Source organism: Lissotriton vulgaris, chromosome 8, assembly GCF_964263255.1.
Source record: "Lissotriton vulgaris chromosome 8, aLisVul1.2, whole genome shotgun sequence".
Lineage (NCBI taxonomy): Eukaryota > Metazoa > Chordata > Amphibia > Caudata > Salamandridae > Lissotriton > Lissotriton vulgaris.
The window spans coordinates 588,446,635-588,468,132 of NC_141696.1; positions in this window are offsets into that span (position 1 = coordinate 588,446,635).

Sequence of the window (21,498 nt, forward strand, 5' to 3'; positions counted from 1 at the left end):
GTGGATTTATCTTGGAAATTATTTCCACCCTTTCTGGTGACACCTTTCTACCTCCCTTTCCAATTTTGTGTCCCAGATATTCATCTGCTTTTTGACAGTACTCCTGACTATTCTCATGCATTGGCACTGTGACATGGACTTTGCAAAAATCAATAAAAGTAAGCCATTCTTCAGCACATGGAATGTGAAAAAATATATTGGCTGGATTCGGTACCACAGGACAACATGGAAAAAATATGCTTTTAATCTCCTGCACTATTCTGTTCTTTTCATTTATTTTCTGTGAGCCTGTGATCAGAAAGTTATACAAACTTCCAATCAATTCCATCAAAAATCCTTTTATTGGTAAAATTTCTGCAACTGATGGTGTTCCTGAATACATGTCATTTGGTTCTAATTTTAATAAGACATGTTCTGCACATTTTATTAATCTGGCATCCTTCTCTGTGAATTCTCTAATTTCAGTTTTTTCCAAAGCAGAAGGTAATTTTTCAACTGTTTTTTCTGAAAATAATGCTACAGCTGTTTCTTGTTGGGCCATTTTAAAATGTACATCCTCATCAGGAAAATGAACATTATCTGATGTACAGTAATCTCTGCTGCTTAATTCGCAAAATATTTTTTTTCCTGCTTGGCCTGAGTCACAGACAACAGTTTTGCAGTTTTCCTCAAATGGGCCTAATTTTGGTGCAAATTCTTCTAAAACTTGGTTTATAATTTCTTTCCTTAAAACTCTTGAAATTAAGTCTGGACTTTCCACTGTCTCCACAATGCACTTGGTAAATTCTGAATTGTGAGGGTTAAAACTCTCATTTTCAAACACAGCAACCTGTTGGACTGGGTTCTGATTTTGTCTCTGGAAAAAATTCACACTTGCTCTGGACACCTTATTTAAATTAATTTTAGCATTTTCCATATTTTGTGGGACCATCTTTGCTTGGAAAATTCCTGCCATAGGTACCTGTCTCTGAACTGACATTTGCATTCGCTTAGCTGGTATATTTCGCATCTGCATTTCTCCATGTTTTTGTGCATCATGTTTAAATTTATATTTCTTCTTCCAATGCTCAAATCTGCTATAAAGATGGCAAAAGGACACATTTTCCAGCAGTACAACATCCATACCTGAATTTGCACAAACCAAACCAACTTTACTTCCATCCTGTGTTCTTTTAATCTGTACCCAAGCAACATCCTTTACTGGCACTCCACCCTTCAGGAAAGTAATCACTGCTATATTTTCCTCCATAACAACAGAAAATGATGGTGCATTCATGCAAACCCTTTTCATTGTCTCTTCACCTGGCCTTTGCACAACTTTAGATTCAAACCACATTTTATTCTGCATGGCAATGTAAAAGAACATTTCCAAATCAATGCAAAACTCTTTTAAAATGTCATCAAATCCATCAACTTGTGGGTACCACAGCATAAATGTGTCTCTCAATTGTGGGAGTGTGTTCAGAAATGCTGCAAGTTCACTTTTATTCTGTAGCATAGGAACATGCACTTCTCCCACCTTTTCTCTCAATGAGTAAGCAAAAGCTTCTCCCTCATTCTGCTTATTATTTTTCTCAACTATATCTGGTGGCTTCTTTTCCTCATCCAGTTTCCTAGCTAGGTCTGGTGGTTTCTTTTTCTTCTCATGTTTTCTTTCCCATTTGTCTCCTAATTTCTCAAACCCATTGCATTTAAAAATATACTTTATTTCTGCACTGTGCAATTGCATTTCTGAAGAACACATTTTCTCATTTGCTTCATCATCCATATGTACCCTAAAACTTTTCTGAGATGGAAAACTTCCTGAAACATCAGTTTCATATTTTTGAGCCAAATCTGCCAGGCCATTATGTGTAGTTAATGCACATGCAACTGTTTCCTTACTCAGGGAAATTAATTCTTTTTCCTGACACTTGTTCACATTTTCATTATTTAAACAGCATGGACTGTTATTTTCTCCATGTTCAAGTGCTGAATTTAAAACACTACGCTGTTTCTCTTTTTCAGGGCCTGTGTTAATATGTTCTCCCATGTTTTCTATCTTTTTAATCACTGCTGCTTCCTCTAAGCAGGTTTGAAAAATAACATTTTCAATTACATTTATTTTATTCTGAGCTGTAGATGTTGTAAAGGCCATTTTTCCCTCACCCTTCAGTGCTTGGGGTAATTTCTGTTCAATAATCTGTGTATTCTGAGTTTCTGAAATAAACTCTGCCATAATGACTCCTTCTGCAGCTCTTTGAACCTTTTCAGTAGGGACCATATTAATTGGGACAGTCATAATTTTTCTATGCATTATCTGTGCATCTGCAGTTAGCAATTCTTGGACTGAATCAGGCACATTTGAAGCAGTAACACCTGGAGGTATCACTGTCAGTGCTGAATCAACAGGTAATGGGTCAATATAAAATGTTTGCACAGTTTTCTCAATCTGTGTTTTTCTCTGCTCAACAGAAGCAGTAGCCACTGTAGTGCTCACTAGTACACTATTTTCAGTATTTTTAATGGGAACCACATAAAGTGGTGGACACTCAGTTAACAATGCATCCATTATTTCATCACCTGAATCATTATTTATTTGAAGCTCTTTATCATCATTAATTCTCTTCTCCTGTATTTGGTGCTTTACCTTTTTATCCTCACTTGCTTTCTCTCTTGCTGTCTTTTCCCACAAGCTTAAGGCCTCAAATTGTGCAGCTTTAGATGGTGTCTTTATTTCACATAACACTTCCCTTAATTTGTCAATAATTTGCAATTCAAAAGTACCATCTTTTGGAAACCTCAAAACACCCTCTTTTTCAGTAATCTTGCACCATTGGTGAACCCACATACATGTATTTTGTCCCAAATTGGTAGACATAAAATGCACAGGTGTTCCTTCAGGAGCATCACCAATAAAAAACGAATTTTTCACTTTACCTCCTAACAGCTTCTTTAAGCCTTCAAACAATTTCATTTTTGCAATAGTTCAATGCAATTTCTTTTTCCCAAAGCTGTCAGTCTCAATTTTAGTCAGTTTTACTCCTACCACTGACCCTCCACAAAACCTTACTGCAATATTTTCTTAATCAATAACTCTATTAGTAACAACATAAATACATTCGCTACTCTGTCTGTTGTGCTAAATAAAGGATAGATTTATATTCACTGCGAGTAACACATTCCGCTTACCCTTCACAAAGTAAGACCTTCCGTTTACTCTTCAAACACTACAGGTAAATCCCTTCCGCTTACCTGTCACACAAGCTCAGAAGAACCTGCTACTCCTTTGGACTTATCCTTCAGGATATATCTTAGTCCAAAGTTTCACCAGCGAACCCTTTTGCTGTCACTCAAGCTCAGAAGAACCCGCTACTCCTTTGTTGTGACCCTTTCTAGGTGATATCAGACCAAAGTTTCACCAGCGAACTCTTTGCTACAATCATTCACACAGAAAATAGTCCCTAATTTAACACTGCCAGCCCTACCTAGCTTCTCAGTGCTATTCCAACAGACGAGTAACCTCAGTGCAGTGTGGCTTCCATTTACCACCCACTATTCCTTCCCGGGATTCCACAGGTGTGCATACCTGCGTGTTCAGACTACATAGAACAAGACACTAACTTAACATGAAGAGTTAAAACATGTAATCAATAACCAAAAATTATGTCCTATGAAATTACCAATATAATCAATAACACCATCAATTCAAAATGAGCAAAATGTCACCAACAGTAAAAATCCTTACTATTTTCAACACTTTAAAAAAACATATGCTTTAAAAAAACATGCTAGCATATTAACAACATTTCACAACCCTATTTATACTCACACCACTTCTTGCATCACCTGCCAGTACTGCTTTGCCAATCTTCAGGTTCCGAGCATTGGAGTCAGGAATCAGGACTTGGACATTTATCTAACTTGGGCAATTATTTTATTTCCCTTCTTAAGGTGAATGATCCATTAGTTGAGTAGTTGATGGTGAAATCAATAATCATTAATCACCAAACTAATCAATAATAACCATCCTCTGCTACCAAACACCTTTTGAGCGGTAATTTAGAGGTAGCATGAGGGTTTTGCATTGAGAAATTACCAGAAGAAATTACCGCTCCATCACTGCCACTCTTAGAAATCAGCTGGGGGTTGTGTAAATACCCCCAGCTGATTTCTAAGAGTGGCAGAACCACTGTTCGCTTATAGTACTTAACCCCCAGGTTCTGCACTGTACTGGGCTATCCCATTGTTTTATAGCGTATTTAACTGCAGCAATTTTGGTGGGGAATTTTTATGCATCAAACAACATTTTCACATTGTCACCAGATGATGCCATAAATCCTCTTTGTGACCATAACTGTCCAAAACCATGGACAACTCCAAAGTTGTACTGACCATGTGTAAATATACTCACTCTCATTTGGGCTGTTAAATGGCATGCTCTGGTAAGATCAATCAATTCTGTAACTTGGGCTGAGTTTATATTTTGAAGTCAGTAAGCATCAACAATTTCCTGCATTGTGCAGAGAGCATAGGCTGCTCTCAGGAAACCATTGTTTCAAGCATGAGCCATTTACAAATAACACATAGTCAGGTCTTATTAAAGGCTCATCTTTTGTGTTGAGTCTTGGCTTGGTGCATAATTTTGTGATATCTAGGCAGTCATTTTCAAACTTGTCACAGTTTTCAGGTAGGGGCATCAAGGTACTGGGATTCAAAATTTGACGTTTTTTTAATTTTGTATTGTCTGAGGCTAAAATTTGCTGGTTAACCTTGAATTTGTTATGTACTGGGTTTTAATTCTTGCAAGCAAGACGTCTACTGAATGGGGTACCATGAAAATTAAAGGATGCCCAATTTTGATGCATTCATGCCTCTTCAGACTGAGACTCACAGCAGCTACCGATTTTGGACAACCAGGCAGCTCTGCAGCTACAGGATCAAGGGTAATAGAGAAATAGGCCACAGCCTTCTCGCTTGACAGTGCTTCTGCATTAGCACAGAGAGAGCACAGCTCTCCCTCTTAATGCAAAACAGTCTATCTCATGGTATAATCTGATGCACCGTGCTGGGGCACAACAGAGACTTTTTTCTCGGCTCTAGGAAAGCTTTCATGCATTTGTTGCCCCATGGAAGTGGATCAGGCACAACTCAGTGCGCCAGTTTTAGCAAAGGCTTTACCACCAGGAAAAAGTTGGGTATCCATTCTCTACAGTAGCCAACCATTCCCAAAAACATTCTGACATCTTCCTGCATTTGAGGAAGGATCATTTTTAAAAGTGTCCCCAGTCCCCCTTGTTACGATTGATTGTGCCTGACCACGGAGGTGTGACAATTGACAAATCGGAGTAGGCAAACTAAGCATGGAGGCACCGGATGCAAACTCTGTCTCAGCAAGTGCAGAGCCGGGAACTGAGCCACACCAAGCTGAGCCGCAGTCTGAGACGGCGATATCAGTGCTGCCAGCCAGGCAGCTTAGCAAGAGCAGCAGGAGCTTAACGAGCCCATTGAGAGCAGTGAAGTGGGTGGAGAGACGATGCGACACAGTGTGGTGCAAGAGCAGTGGTAAGAGCAGCGGAGACCGCTTGCCGCTTGCCTTCCTGCACCGCAGAACTTGGCTGAATAGCTAAACAGCTGCCAGGAGGTGTGTGCGTCGCATAGCGTGGCACAAGGCAAGGCAAGACAGGGAGTAAGGTGCAAGAATCTGTGAAGCCTGCTCGCTTGCCATGCCACAACAAACTTTGAAACATTGGGCAACTGGGCACCCTTCTTTTCTTATACCCCCCTCCCGATATATCACAAAGTTTGCTGGCAGCATTCTGTGATGGTACAAACAGGAATGAAACTGACTCCATCGTTAATTGGTCGCTGCAGTCTGCGACTGTGCCTAGACAATGGAAACAGGCTAAGCTTCTTCGGCTTTTAAAAAAACCAACAGCAGATCCTTTGACACCTGCCAATTATTGGCCTATATCCTTACTACCAGCACTCGCCAAAGTTTGTGAGAAGGTGGCTTTTCGCCAACTGGATGCATTTGTAGAAACCTTGGGGGCTCTGCATCCGGCACAGTCAGGCTTCAGATCATCCTACAGCACAGAGACGCCATTAGTGGAGATGAAGGATGCTATCAGGGAGTGCCTGGATGGGGGCGGCAGAGCGGCTCTGATTTATTGGACCTCTCTGCCGCCTTCGACACGGTACCTCACCAGCTTCTTCTCTCCTGCCTATCGGCCATTGGCCTTTCTGGTGCTGTGTGGGCCTGGCTGGAATCTTTTTTGAAGACCCGCTCCCAGCAGGTCTGGATGCCTCCCTTCTCATCCTCTGCCAGGGAGGTCTTGACTGGAGTTCCTCAGGTGTTGACCCCGAGTCCATTGCTTTTTAACATCTATATGACTCCACTGATCTCCCTGGCAGAAGAGCTGGGTGCCAAAATTATGGCTTACGCCGATGACACCCAGCTTTTGTTTACCTGGAATGGCTCTGATCTATGCATGTATATGGCGCAAAGATGCCTAGCCACCCGTGTTCACATGGCTTGCACAGTCCAAACTCAAGTGTAACAAGGGGAAATCAGAAATTATACTTTACGGGCAATTTCCCTCTCTTTTTACAGAAGCTTTGTGGCCCCCTGATTTCCCCTGCCCACTTTCCGAGGGTGGACCGGTTAAGAACCTGGGAATCTGGTTTGGGGAAGATCTCAGGTTCTCGGAACACATTAAGAGACTTACGGGTGTGTGCTTTGGAACTCTTAAATCCTTAAGCAGATTTTTCTCTTTGCTCCTTCAGCCGGTCAAGGAAATGGGGGCTCGGGCGCGTATATTATCCCGCCTGGATTATGCCAATGCACTCTTCCTTGGCATCCCTGGATACCTGGTTAATAAACTACAATTAATCCAGAACGCGGCAGCCACACTTCTACTTAGCATCTCTGAGAGATCAAGTATTAGATCACAAATGTGTGCTCTTTGCTGGCTGCCCGTGGCCCAGCGGGTGCAGTTCAAGGCTCTTATCTTAGCGCATAGAGCTTTACATGATTAATAATAATAATAATAAAATCATTTATAAAGCGCCTGGCTGCACAAACAGTGTATCCCCGCGCTGACTGCAGACTAAACTAACAGAGGGAGAGGACTGGAAAGGAGAAGGGCAGTATTATTGGGGGAAGAGATGGGTTTTTAATCTGGCTCTAAAAAGGGTTTCTGAGGGTTCCATACGCAAATGGACGGGGAGGGCATTCCAAAGTTTTACTCCAAGGTATCGGAAGGAGCGACCCCCCATTTTGGCTCTGTGAATGCGAGGGAGTTTGAATTGTGTCATTCCTGAGGATCTAAGATCTCTGATCGGACAATGGATGGTGAGAAGGTTTCTTAGATAGATAGGTCCCTTGTTATGGGCAATCTTATGGGCATAGCAAAGGCTTTTAAATCTAATTCTTTCCCTAACAGGGAGCCAGTGAAGTTTGGCCAGCGCCGTTTTGGAAGATGTTCTTTTAGGAAGACCCAGTACCATGCGGGCGGCTGCATTTTGAATGCATTGTAACTGATGTAACTGCTTTTGGTTCACTCCTAAAAGGAGAACGTTTCCGTAGTCCAAATGGGGTGTTATGAGCGCGTGTACAATCGTTTTTCTGGCTTCCGTCGGGATGAGATCTATGATTTTTCTCAGGATTTTTAGCGTGCCAATGCACTTACCTATTGTTTTGTTAACTTGAGCTTTTCCTGAAAGATCCGAGTCAATCATAATCCCTGGATTTTTAACCTTCTCTACGGGGCGGGGACAGTCACCCAGAGCTGCCGGCCACCATGCCTGGGACCATATTGAGGTTTTGTTCCCGACCACCAACACCTCCGTTTTGTCTCCATTTAAACGGAGGCAGTTGTTGTCCATTCATGTGGCGACAGCAGCCATGCAGCCAGAGAAATTGATGGCAGATTTTTCACTGTCTGGGGTAAGCTTGAACATAAGCTGGGTGTCGTCAGCGTAGCTAACAATGCCCACCCCGAAGTTCTCAACGACGCGAGCCAGGGGCTCCATATAGATGTTGAATAAGGTAGGGCTCAAGCTAGAGCCCTGTGGAACCCCGTAGCTCACGTCATGAGAGGATGATTTGAAGGGTGGGCAATGTATCTGGAACGATCTTTTAGTGAGGAAAGACTTGAACCAAGCCAGTGCATGTTCCTTCACTCCTATATCCGAAAGTCGGGACAGCAGCGTGGCATGTAGCACAGTATCAAAAGCTGCGCTTAAGTCTAGCATGACCAACGCTGCTGTCTCTCCCTCGTCCACCATCTTGCGAATGCATTCCGTGGAGTATAAAACAGCTGATTCCGTGGAATAGCCAGGTCTAAAACCTGATTGTGTCGGGTGGAGAACATTTTCTGATTCTAAAAAAGCCATCAGTTGTTTATTGACTATTTTTTCTATAATCTTGGCACATTGTGGCAGGAGGGAGATGGGCCTGAGATTTTGGAATTGGATAACAGGGATATTCGTTTTTTTTTAAGAGGAATAACTTGTGCTGTTTTCCAAGCCTCAGGAACATAGCATTCTTTAAAGGAAAGGCTTATCATGTATCTTAATTGGTCAATGAGACACTTTTCCATGATGTCTTTGCTTTTTGCCAAAGGACACACATCATTGGGGGAACCTGAGTGAATACTATTGTTGATGATGGCCAGGTCTTTATTGTCAGGTGTGGTAAATTTGGTAAGGATTGACTTCTGAGTGGGAGGGTTACTGGTCCTTGTCTCTTTTCCTGATGTAGAAGATTTGGGAAAGGTAGCGTGAATTTTCTCAACCTTTTCGACAAAGAAATCAGCTATTTCTTCGCATATGTCATTAGAGTAGGTATCCTGCGTATCTAGACATGATGCATCTGTGAGTTCCTTATAGATGCGGAATAGTTCTTTTGTAGGATTGGTGGCCTCTTCAATTCTAGTTTGAAAAAAAGCGCTTTTTTCCTCTCTTATCAATTTCTGATATGATTTTAGTTCCAATTTATAAATTTCCTTAAGTTCAGGAGAGTAGCATTTTCTCCACTTGCGTTCTGTCGCTTTGCAGTGTGACTTAGCGATTTTAAGTTTTTCTGTGTACCAAGGTTCTGACTTAGTTCTCCTAACTGGGGGCTTTGAGGTCCACGGGGCAATTACATCAAATGCCTTAATCAACCATAATTCATAGTTGTTCCACGTATCTCGCAGGGAGTGTCCTGTGGGCGGGGGGTGTTTTTTTAATTCGCTGATCAAGCGTTCAGGGGTGTAGTCTTTCCAGTTTCGGCGCTTTGAAAACAGAGGTTTATTAGGAACATTCTTAGTGATGTTAATGGGGATGCTAAAAGTGATTATGTAATGGTCTGACCAGATTATAGGAACCGGGGGGGATATTTCAATTCCTTCCCAGGTGGCAAACACAGGGTCGAGAAGGTGGCCATGTAGATGCGTGGGGTCGGTTGATAGCAATGTTATTCCCAACGCATGCAATGCTGTCTTGAGTATTTTAGCCTCTTTAGCGTTATCATCTTCAAGATGAAGATTCAGGTCACCTAAAATCATAAAATTGTTATGCTTTATAGCTAACTGAGTCGCAATTTCTATTAGTTGGCTGCAAAAAGGGGTTGCATTGCCAGGAGGGCGATATATAAGAAGACCAGTAACGGTCATCATCGGGGTCAGTTTTATGGAGAAAGTCCCGCATTCACTATTGATAATGGCTTTGTTAGTGAGAGTACATTCCAGTTCCTTTTTGCAAATCAATACGAGTCCTCCACCGCGTTGTTTAGGCCTGTCAATTCTAAGCAAACTGAAGTTAGGAGGTATTATCTCTAAAATGTCGGGGGATGAAGATTCCTCTAGCCATGTTTCAGTAAGAAACAATACATCGAAATCTTGTTTGTGCAGTAAATCTCGTATTTCCGTTTTGTGTTTAATCATGGATCTACAGTTAAGCAGCATCATTTTTAATTTGGGCTCGGGGGTGTAACAAGTAGGAGAAGTAGGGAATGAAAAGTTACATAACTTGCAAAGTAACGGGATCATCGTAGGGTCAATGGTATGTCGACAAGGTTTAGTGGAGATCTTACCCAGTTCTAGAAGGGTAGTTCTCGAGTAGTGAGTTCTTGGCTGCTCAACCGTCCTATCAGTCAACCGATGTGGGTCAGTGGGGCCATGATGTACTGCCCCGTGCCCCGTCTGGTCGCGGACGGGCGCAGACGGGCAGGACTCTGGCTTGACTCCGGCGCGCGATCGGCGCGCTCGCAATGCGCGTCCGCTGCGCGGAGCCATAGACGTATGATTAAATGCCCTCGGTAGCGCGACGTGCAGCGCGAGCCCTCACTAAGATGGCCGCTGCCTGACTTCAATACTTGCCTAGACCCCACTGGTGCCGGTCATAGGACTGACCACACCCCCAGGGCAGGCGAGTAAGTGTCTCTTAACTGAAGATTCAATATAATTAAAAGAACAAAAGTCTTTGCCTAGATCGGCGCTGAGAAGGTAAACAATGCGCTTTTAGTTAATTCACTGCTGGGAACCAGTCAATGTGCTTTAAGCTCAGTGCAGGGGGGAGGGAAAGGACACACAGGGAAAAAGATTAAAATCAAAGATACTGTGGGTTTAAAAACGATCCTCCCGGCTCAAGCCTCAGGAGTAAAGTCCAAGCAATCTTGGTATAGGATTCAGGTCCCTCCTATATTAGGGAAAGGGTGGCCTTCTATACACCTCGACGATCTCTATGATCTGCTTCCCATCGATTGATGGCCACCCCTCACTTTCGTCGGTCTAGGATAGGTGGCCAGTCTCTTTCAGTCAAAGTAGCCATTCTTTGGAATACCCTCCCTGCCGTGCTGTGTCACACTCAGGATTTCAGGTGCTTTAAGAAGCTTCTCAAAACTCACCTTTTCATACAGGCCTATTAATTATCTTTCTAGCCATATGTTTGAGACCACATCGCGCCAGGATACTCAAGAGTAATTGTGCGCGTTACAAACTCCATATAACATAGCATAACATAACTCACCTCACTTCCTGGTTCACATGACAGTTTGAGCGATTGAAAGATTGAGCGAGTCTAGGAACCAGTCTCTCCAGAGTCTGTTGCACGAGCGGAGCGGCGCAGCTAACGGAGAGGCAGCGGTGGTGTCCGCGAGGGTGGAACGCCATGGACGGGAGATAAAGTGAAGCAGAGAGTGAGGCTGAGAGAAACATAGCGGCGCAGCTGAGTGGCGACGGTTGCTGTGTCCATTACATGGGTGGAACACCTGGAGTCTGAGTGAGTGGCCCACGGCTGAACAGCTGCACGACTCAAGCATCGCCCTACTGCCACACACTCCTGCCTGTTCTGGCTTGTCCCAGGCTGCTAAGTGCTGCGTTGGATATGTGAGGGAGCTGGTAGCTGTGCAATCCTGGACAGAGGCTCGTGAAATGGTGAGTTGCGTTTTAGAGGTTGCCACAGCTGCTGCATTGTGCTCTGAGTCCCTGTCCCTGCCTTGTTTGCTTTGGCGGGTGCTTGTTGGCACAGTACGTGCAACCAGTACAGCCCACAGAGTAATCCAAATGGTACACCAAACCAGCTAGTGGCCCCCCTGGAGGAGTCATGGGGGCCCAGAAGATTCAAAAGGCCAGGCAAGTGAAACTAGTTCTGAACATAGTGGAGCCTGGACTCACCCACGATCCCCAGCAAAGCTCAGAACTAGGAACTGGGAGCTGCTACAAACGCAAGCCAAGCCTGCGGTAAGATGTGCGAGTGATTGTTATTTCTGGGGCGTTATAGTTGGGAGTACAACTGGAGGGAATTTCTGGCTCCTGGAAAATACCCCTGGAGGAAAGGGGAGTAAAGAAGCAGAGTGACGCACAGGGGGCAGAGGGTGGGTGGCATCGTTTTGACAGGTGATGAGGCATTAGTTGGTGGGGCTTGCCTGCCTGCCTGCTGACTCCTGATGACTCTTGCTGCCTCTTGCTGCTATTGCTGTTGACTGCTATTCGCGGCTTGCAGTCTTGAGCTTTGGCTGTTAGACACCAAGGACTGGTGTCAACATTTGGATTATCATTTAAAGGACTAAAAGGACTTAAACTTTTTATAATAAATATACAATTTATACAAATTTACATATATAAAAAAGGGGTGCATGTGAACTGCAAAGCCGCAAATCCCCCAAAAAAATCCAGTCACAGCACTGCAAAACATTAGGTCAGGACATGTGCGTGGAGGGACTACATCTACAAATAACATCAGTAAGCTCAAAAGGAAGCTGAAAACCTCTGCTCGAACAGTGGCCGAACCACAGGCAAAAATGAGACCGACTATTCAGAAACCTGAGGGTATAATTGAATTAATTCCAGATATTAAAGGGCAAACAATATAAACAACATAAACTCCAGAAAACAAAATCTTTAAACATCGCCTTTTCCAGCCAAAAATAGATACAAAATTGTGCCTCCTAAAAAATGTGGGGGACACTCTTCTTTCAAGCCCTACACCAACAATGGACCTTTTGGCTCCCCTCCAGGCCCTACACCAAATGGAAAGTGGAGAGAGAGAAGGAAACAAAGATCAAAGTAGTAGGGCGGTGGTTTCTGGTCTAGTTAGTCCTGCTAGTCTTGTTAGTTTAATAAAAATCCTACAGTGTCAATCTATCACTGCCTCCCAGATGCCTCAGACTTTGGGGAAAAAACCCAATGAAGAAGATACGGAGATAAACCAGGAGTCGAACTTAAAGAATGGGAGTAGGGAAAAACAGGAAGTCACTACAGAAGGAATAGGCGTTTACAATATTTATGTAATAGACATCTCAAATGCTCCATCACCTAGGAGTATACCACAAAACAAAGTCAAAGGAGGAAATTGTTATAACAGAGGCATTGACTGTTTGTGAAATAAATAGCCCAAAAGAAAACCCGCAGGCAAGGAAAAGAACATACATGCCTGCAGATGAGATAGAAAAAACAAAAACAACAGCCGGTGTTCCCGAAATCCTAAATCTAGGCTCAGAGCACAAAATATTGCTTGCAACACCATCAACACAATATAAACCCGCTATATCCCAACTCAGCTAAATGGAAGATAGTGAAGACCTGGAGAATTTCTTATACCTCGATAATGGGAGGGTCTACTCGAAACCTTCTCACAGGATAACAGCAGGGATAACATCCCAGAAGATATAGAAACAGAGGGGCAAATGGGACACACGGCCCACAATGTAGAGGGGGTGCAAGTTAAAGCAAGCCTGCTGGGATGCCTAAAGAGAGCACCAGGAGAGCAACACAAGGACATGCACTAATCAGAAAATGGGAAAGCCTGGGGAAGTCTGCTAAAAACAGTGCAACTTCTGGTAGAGACCATGCAATATCAATCTGACAAAATGGATACACAACTAATCCTAATGAATACTTTGGCATTTTTTGTGGTTGCACTTGACAGCAAGCTAGGTACGTTGAACGCCTCTCTGTAAAGCATCCAGAACTATGTCCTAGCTAATTGTCGAACCTGTGGATGTAGTCCGATTGTCGATGAATTAGCGACTCTCCAGACAATGTTGAGTGACTTATGTTCACAAATCAAAAAGTCTTCAAACAACAGCCGTACTGAGCCATCAATATAACAATCCTTAAAGGGAAAGTATAAGGTCATGTCAACTCGTCCAAATGAAATCACTAAGAAAAAGAACTTACACAAAACAATGGAAAAAACATGAACAGCGAAAAAAATACACACTGAGCAAAGCGCCGGATTTCTCAGGAGAGGATAAAGGGGAAAAAATGAATGCAAAACAAAGACGCGCAAAAAAATGGAAAGGTCAGAATCAAAAACAAATTCATGATAAGAATGGATTTTTGCACCTCTTCAGTGGAACATCAACCTAAAAAGAAATAAATCATCACAATTCACCACACCAGAAATAACAATTTTAAAAAAGTACAAAAATAAAGGTGGTATTAAGTCAAAAGTCCCCAATCAGGATCCAAGAAGTTAGAAAGATAGAGCAATCTGGGGAAGCAGTGGATATAGAATCTACACAGCCACATTCAGAAAGAAACAGCACTGTAAATCGACTCAAAAATATTGAAGTAGAAATTATAATGGGAATCCAACCGCAAGACTCGAACCAGGATGACATGCCATCTGGAATTCCTAAAAATCCAAGTACAAATGCTCAAGTCACTAAGGGATGTAAGGCAAACATGGTGAGCTTGACAACCAGGAAATCAAATATATGGATTTCAATAGCGTCATGGTTCACAGGGAAATGGATAATTCAAGAACCAGTCAATTTCCCCATAAGGATATGATTGACACACAAACATCTTCCTCCACAAATATAGAACAACATCGGAGACAGCATCGTGAGGCACTCCCAAAGCCAAACCGAATTAGTTGGGAATTAAATCAGAGAGAATCTGCAGGACGAGTGACGGAAGCTGAACAAAAGGCACAACTGAAAAGAGCAGAAGGGAGCCATTGGGAAATAGGAGGATGTCAGAATATTGCTGCCCTTCCATATACAAAGCAAAAAACGAACCTTCAATGGATAAACAGGAAGTAAACAAGTGCCCTTTGGTTTATACCAGAATATACCTCTAACGGTAGGTATGATATCATGTATTGAGGCAACATACAACATCTGCTATCCCACATTCCATCCTTACCTGAGATCAGGACAACTGACCTACACTCGAAAGACTCAATAGAATTCATCAAACGCAAGGACTCCATGGCAGGAGAAAAAACAAGAGCAACATGGAGTTCATCTACAATTGCACAAAGAATATTTCTAGAAAGCAAGAGGTGCACTCATTGTTTCAGCTGTTGTTCTATCCTCCTCTCAGTCTGTGATAACCTGTTCAGTTAACTTTAACCAGACTGTAGACTCCTTTTAAGATGAGCCCTTGCACATTACATCCTTTCCCAGAGACTGGCTTCACAATGCCATTCTCTACCCTCAGACAATAGATATGAATTTATTTGACATTATTGCTTTATTTGATCACAATTTGGTTCTGAACTGCTCACATTTATTATTTTGTTTTCCAGATATTCAAACATTAAAGATTCTCCAAAGCAGTTGCATCTCCCTTATATCAGTTGTATGCCCCTTATTAGTGAGTGAAACAAGAGTTTTTATTTAGTCTAAGTTAGTGGCAAATCTGTTTTTGCAGAACAGTGATTCTCTCCTTTCTGGATAGATTGAAGTAATTCCTGTATTGCAGCAGGGTAAAACCATAACCAACCTATTACTAATTCAAATCATTCCTTCTGAGATTATTATTCAGCCACAAATGAGGCAAATAGTCAATAATTGCAGTTGAGGGCATAAAACTGCACCGTCTTCAATGGAGGATGAGCATTCCAAATGGGGTTTGCTGTCTGGTTCATTAAACACTGTCTATAAAGGGGGTCCTTTGTTTCAACCACATAGTTATTGTTAATTTCTCATTTTTCTCTCAATGGCTATTACGTTTAGAGTGGTAATGCAGTTCAATCTAAGAAAGGACTTACTAAAGGATGAATAACCAGGTTGCTAAGTAATAAGGTTAAATGGGAGTATCAAAGATTTATGGATCACGCTAATATTTTCCAAGCCATAAAACTGTTTCCTGCTCAGAGTAAGAATATGAGGAATTCAATCTTAGAAATAAATGCATATATTTCTCCTGACTCTCATTTTAATACACTGCTAAATTATGTCTACCAGGGGTGTGGCTTGCCTTCGTTTAGTACCATCAGACCATATCGCATGATGTATCAACTTCATAACTCCAGTACGGGATCTAGACATCGATTAACTGCATTAAGGTAAATGCTCAGTTTTTTATTCTCAATTTCCTGATATATACAAGCATTATTTGTGTTTATTAATTTTTGCTAATATGGGGAAACATAACCCCCCCCCCATACCCAAACCAATTGATGGGGCCTTAGATGGATTTTTACAAAAAGTGGTGGGAGCGTTGAATAAAGGAAATGAATTGGCAGAACAGCGATTGTCTCAAGTGCCTACCCTGGTGTTGCCACTTATGTCAGATGCTATGGAAAATTAGCATGAGGTTAATAACGGGAATAACATTGTTCCAAGAACATTGCTTCCACTATCACCCTCTAGTATTATTGCTAGTCAAGACAATGCACTTGCCTTATTTGATAGAGATGAGATTGCCATACCAAGCCCAGGTGAAACTGGGAGCCCCTGTGTGGTAGGTGGTAAAAGAAAGTGACCTGAAGTGGTAGGGGCTGATTTGAAAGTGAAAGGCCAGTCACCAAGGGTTAAGCGCACTAAACAATCTCGCCCACCAAATAGCGGAAACAGAACTTGTAATGTAGCAGGAAAAAATACCTTGATTAATCAGGACACAATTTTGGAAAACATCAGCAAGCCCTGGAACCCAATTTATCTAATTTGACGAAGATTGAAGAACAACTTGTGTTACTTCAGCAGGAACAAAGGGCACATTTATCAGTTCAAGATGCGAATGTAACAAACTCCCTACCTAGTGAGAAAAATCGGAAGGGAAGGGAGGAAGACCCTCGCACCTACTCTGTGCCATCGGATCAACAACAAGTCCAACTTACTACAGATAGTTGGACCTTGTTACCTAGTTTAGGAGCAAATTAATTGATACGAAGGTAAAGAATTTGGGTCTTCTAGTTCTTCTGGGTCCTCTAGGAGGAGTGGATGAGGGGCAGTGGACAATGGGCAAGGTGGACAAATTGACCCAAGAACTCTAACATCTGGGGTAGTGAAAAATATGTAAGAAGCAAGAAGTGATTTGGATACAGGCTGTAGAGGACCTGCGGGCCAAGGGGAGGGTATTATTTTAAACCTACCCCTTGACTGCACCCCCTATATAGTCATCTTGACAGGTTTCCTCATCTTCCTCCAGGGCAATAAGAAAGGTGCACAAGTCTGATAAGGCAGCTCACTGGTGCTCAAGGAGAAATCCATCCCTTTTAATTGGCTCAATGATATTATTATGGCTTGGAAGGTGGGTTGGTTGGGTTCTATCATGAATTCCTGTGAAGAGGATTGCATTATACTTAATTTTAACAATGCAAGGTGTGCGTCTTTTGCCCTGAAGCATGTTACACCCTCATTTAACAATACAATTATGGGGATGCTTACCGACTCACAGACGAAAGGGTGAAGCTCGCCTGCTGGTCCACGTGTGCTAATTGTTACTCAGTAACTCAGCAGGTTATTTGTGCCGCTCCGCTGCTGCTCCGCTCCGCTGCTGCTGGGAGCCCGGGAGCTGAGTGCCGAGTGCCAAGAGATCGGGGGGCTTGCTCTAGCCTGTCTTCAGCCTGTCTTCAGACTGTCTGCCTCAGCGGCCGGAGCTGCTCGATCCTTCTCGCTCGCGGCCGGCCGGAACGGCCTCTCTCAGCCGGAACCTTGCTTCTTGGAACCGTTTGAACCGCTTGAGCTCCACTTGTGGCCTGAGCCGCTCAAGCTTCGTTTGCAGCCGGAGCTTATTGGCGGGAACAGTTGAACTTGCAGAGGCCGCCGCACCCACCCGCAGGGTGGGGGAGGCTCAAAGGCCGGCGCCATAACCCACGCTGTGCCAACAGGGGGATGGAACTGGTCCTGGGCGCCCCGAAGCGGCCTGGACCAGCGGAAGCGGGGTGCGCACCAGCCACCCCGACAGGAAGTGACCTTGTGACTTTGGCGCCCATGGGGGGCGACCAATGGCCAACCTGGCTACCTTTGAACCCCCCAATCAATGGGGTTTTCACCTGAAGCCCATAGGGGGCTCAGGGGGGCGGAAACGGGGTGCGCACCAGCCACCCCGACAGGAAGTGACCTTGTGACCTCGGCGCCCATGGGGGGCGACCAATGGCTAACCTTGCTACCTTTGAACCCCCCAATCAATGGGGGTCTCACCTGGTGCCCATAGGGGGCTCAAGGGGATTTAAGCACCGCCGCTCCCCAGCCAGAATCACAACGTCTTCGAAGGAGCTGGGAGAGCGGCGCGACAACGACATCGTTTGAAGAAGACCGACTGCGACAGGAGGCGGCGAAGGACGGACGAAGCAGAAGGACGACAGCACGGAGCAGCGCGCCGGTCAAGTTCTCCACCCAGCTCCCCGGGATCCGAAGCGTCGAAGAGAGAAGACGAGCTCGGCGACCTTTTCCAAGCTCCAGCGCGGTAAGCATTGTCTAGCTTGAAGCGCGCATCGAGCCGCTTCTTCGGACACACAGCACGCACGTGCAAAGAAGTTCAAAGGCGGGTCCGGAATTCCTTCCGACCCAGCGGCGCAGACCAGCCCGCTGAAACCAGACCTAGGCCTTGGGGACAACATGGCGGAAGATCAGCCAGGAGACATGGCGGAAGTGTTGAAGAAGATCCGCGAGATATCGGCGGTACACGGCGACGAATGGCTCCAGCCCTATTTGGCCAAAGGGAAGGAGAATAGGCCAGACGGCCAGGCGGAGGAGGAAGCAGGCCCGTCAGCACCCAAGAAGCCTAAGACCTCGCCGAGGAAGAGGACGGCCAAGAGGAATCCCCCAAAGAAAGTGCGCCAGAAGCTCCCGCCGCTGAAGTCAGTCGACAGCAAGCAAAAGGATATGAACGACAGAACGGTTAATGGTGAGCATATTGGTACCATTGTGAAAGAATGTTTGAAATCGCTCGCTCCGTCGCTACTGAACAGCTCAGGGCAGGGGGCGGCGGGGCCCAGGGAACAACGCACCGACGAGTCAGGGGGCTTAACTTGGCATATGATGGATCCGGGGTGGGCCCGACAGTCAAGGGTACAGGATCAGGTGGGCCTGTCCCCACAGGGGGATCAGGTTTCCCCATTACCCGGTTGGGGGTATAACACTGGGTCCGGGAGCCCGGGATCGGGGGGGCTAGGCAGTGACCTGTACGCCAGACCATCCCCCGGTCCTGCCTCCTTGACGACGAAAGCCACGGGGCTCGCGTGCCTTATTCCTCTCGCAGTGAAAGAGAGGATATGGCGCAAGGAGTTCATCGATATATTCTCGCTCCTAGAAATACAGCTAGAGGGCCTCGACCTGACCACATGTGACAGGAGAGAGGACGAGAAAAGGGAGAGGCGAGGGGCTAGAAAGGAGCGGAACTTTGAGAATTGGCTAGACGCTTTTAGGATCATGGCGTGTATCATAGTAGAGAGGTTCCCGCATTGCGCGGCTGACCTATGGCTGTATGAGGCTAACATACATTCTGCGCAGAGGCAATTCCCCGGGGATGCATGGTTGGAATACGATAAGGGTTTTAGGTTAAAAATGCAGAGGCACCCAGAGATGGAGTGGAACGAGGAGGACGTTTCAGGTTTTATTCATAAGATGCTCGCGGCCAAGGAAGTTAGAGCCTGGACGGGGAAATACGACCAGTCCTTTCGGAGCTCGTCCCACAAGGGGAAGAACAAAAGTCACCAGAAACATTTCCCTAGGCGGTCCAACTCCCCCCCCGCGACCAAGGCCATATGCTGGCGGTATGATGCGGGGGACTGTTCATGGGGCTCCTCGTGCAAATTCCAACATGCGTGCTCAAGCTGCGGAGGAAAGCACGCGGCAGCTACATGCAAAGGCTCCAAGCGGGAACCAAAGAGCGAAAAGAAGGAGAAACACAAGAAGCACTAGCCCGAAGGCCAGTGGGGGCATGACACTAGTAGACATTAAGCAGTGCCAGCTGGCTAGGTCCCCCATTAATACACAACAGCTGCGCAGTTTAGCAAACAGGTATCCAAACAAAACAGACGCAAAGACGCTGGTTGAGGGTTTTTGAAGAAGGCTTCATTATCCCGTTTCAAGGCTCACTGCCATTAACAGGAGCGAATAACTTACAGTCAGCCAGGCAGCATCCCCGGGTGGTGGGCGCGAAGATAGAAAAAGAGAGGAACTTGGGCAGAATCGAGGGCCCCCTCCCTCAAGAAGTGTGCGAAGGAATAGTCATCTCCCCACTAGGGGGGGTTCCGAAGAAAGAAAAGGGCCAATTCAGGCTGATACACCACTTGTCATACCCCGAGGGGGGGTCCGTAAACGATGGCATCGACCAGGAAGCATGCTCGGTGGGTTACGCGTCAGTGGATGACGCTATCGCGCTAGTCAAAGCGTCAGGGAAAGGGGCTCTCATGGCCAAGGCGGACATCGAATCTGCCTTTCGTTTATTACCGGTACATCCGACCAGCTTTCACCTGCTGGGCTTCCAATGGGAAGGGGACACGTACGTCGACAAAGCCATGCCCATGGGGTGTGCCATATCTTGTGCCTATTTTGAACAATTCGCCACTTTCCTGGAATGGGCCCTCCACGACAGACATCAAGGGGGCGGGAAGCTGCACTACCTGGACGACTTCCTGTTCACAGGGCCGGCGGGATCGCCGACGTGCGCCAGTACATTGGCGGCGTTCGAGGACCTGACCGAAACACTCGGAGTCCCCTTAGCAAAAGAGAAGACGACAGGCCCAACGACTAGACTGACGTTCTTGGGCATTGAGCTTGACTCCACGACGGGGACCGCCAGGCTCCCCCCGGAGAAGGTACAGGAGTTCAGGGAAGAAATAGCCAAACTAAGAGGCCGGCACAAAGCCACCCTCAGGGACATACAAGGGGTGATAGGCAGGCTGAACTTTGCGGCGAGGGTCATCCCGCCCGCCAGGGTCTTTTCCAGGCGCCTCACCGCGCTTACGGCTGGTGTTACCCACAAGCACCACCACATCCGACTGAGCACGGGTGTAAGGCAGGACCTACAAGTATGGGACGAATTCCTGCAGGATTTCAATGGTGTGCTGATTTGGAAAAAGGGTTGGGTATCAGCCGATCAGCTAGCACTATACACAGACTCAGCCGGGAGCCTGGGATTTGGGGCGGTCCTGGGGAACAAATGGTGTGCCGGCCAGTGGCCAGACAGGTGGCATGCGCAGGGGCTCACAAAAAACATCACGTTCCTCGAACTATTCCCGATAGTAGTGGCTCTGACGGTGTGGAAAAAAGAGATAAGGAATCTAAAGCTCACTTTGTGGTCGGATAATTTGGGGGTAGTGCAGGCCATTAACAGAGGCGCAGCAAAATGCCCGGGCATGTTGAGGCTAATGCGAGAGTTGGTTAAATTGCAGCTCGAGGGGAACCTGGAGCTGAAGGCTCGGCACGTGCCGGGGACGGAGAACACGGTCGCCGATGCGCTATCCCGGTCCCAGATGACACGGTTCAAACAACTTCTACCCGGGGCGGACGAGGTGATGACCCCCTTTCCAACATACCTGTGGGACCTGGGGGGGTTGACTTGTCCAGACTAATAGGGCACTCGCTCACCTCTGAGGCGCACAAGAGATACAAGAAATACGCGGCCACAGTAATGAGAATCGGGGGCATAGTGTCGCTGGTGGACAAATCAACGGTCCGCACAGCGGCTGAGAAATTCGTGCAATGGGCATTCGACGCCAAGAAAACAAGGTCTTGGGCACAGGCGCACCTGGCCGCCATAGCATACTTTGCCAGGCTCCACACAGGCGAGGACCCCACGGCAACGGTTTACCTGAAGGCAGCCCTGAAAGGCTGGCGAAAGCTTGAGG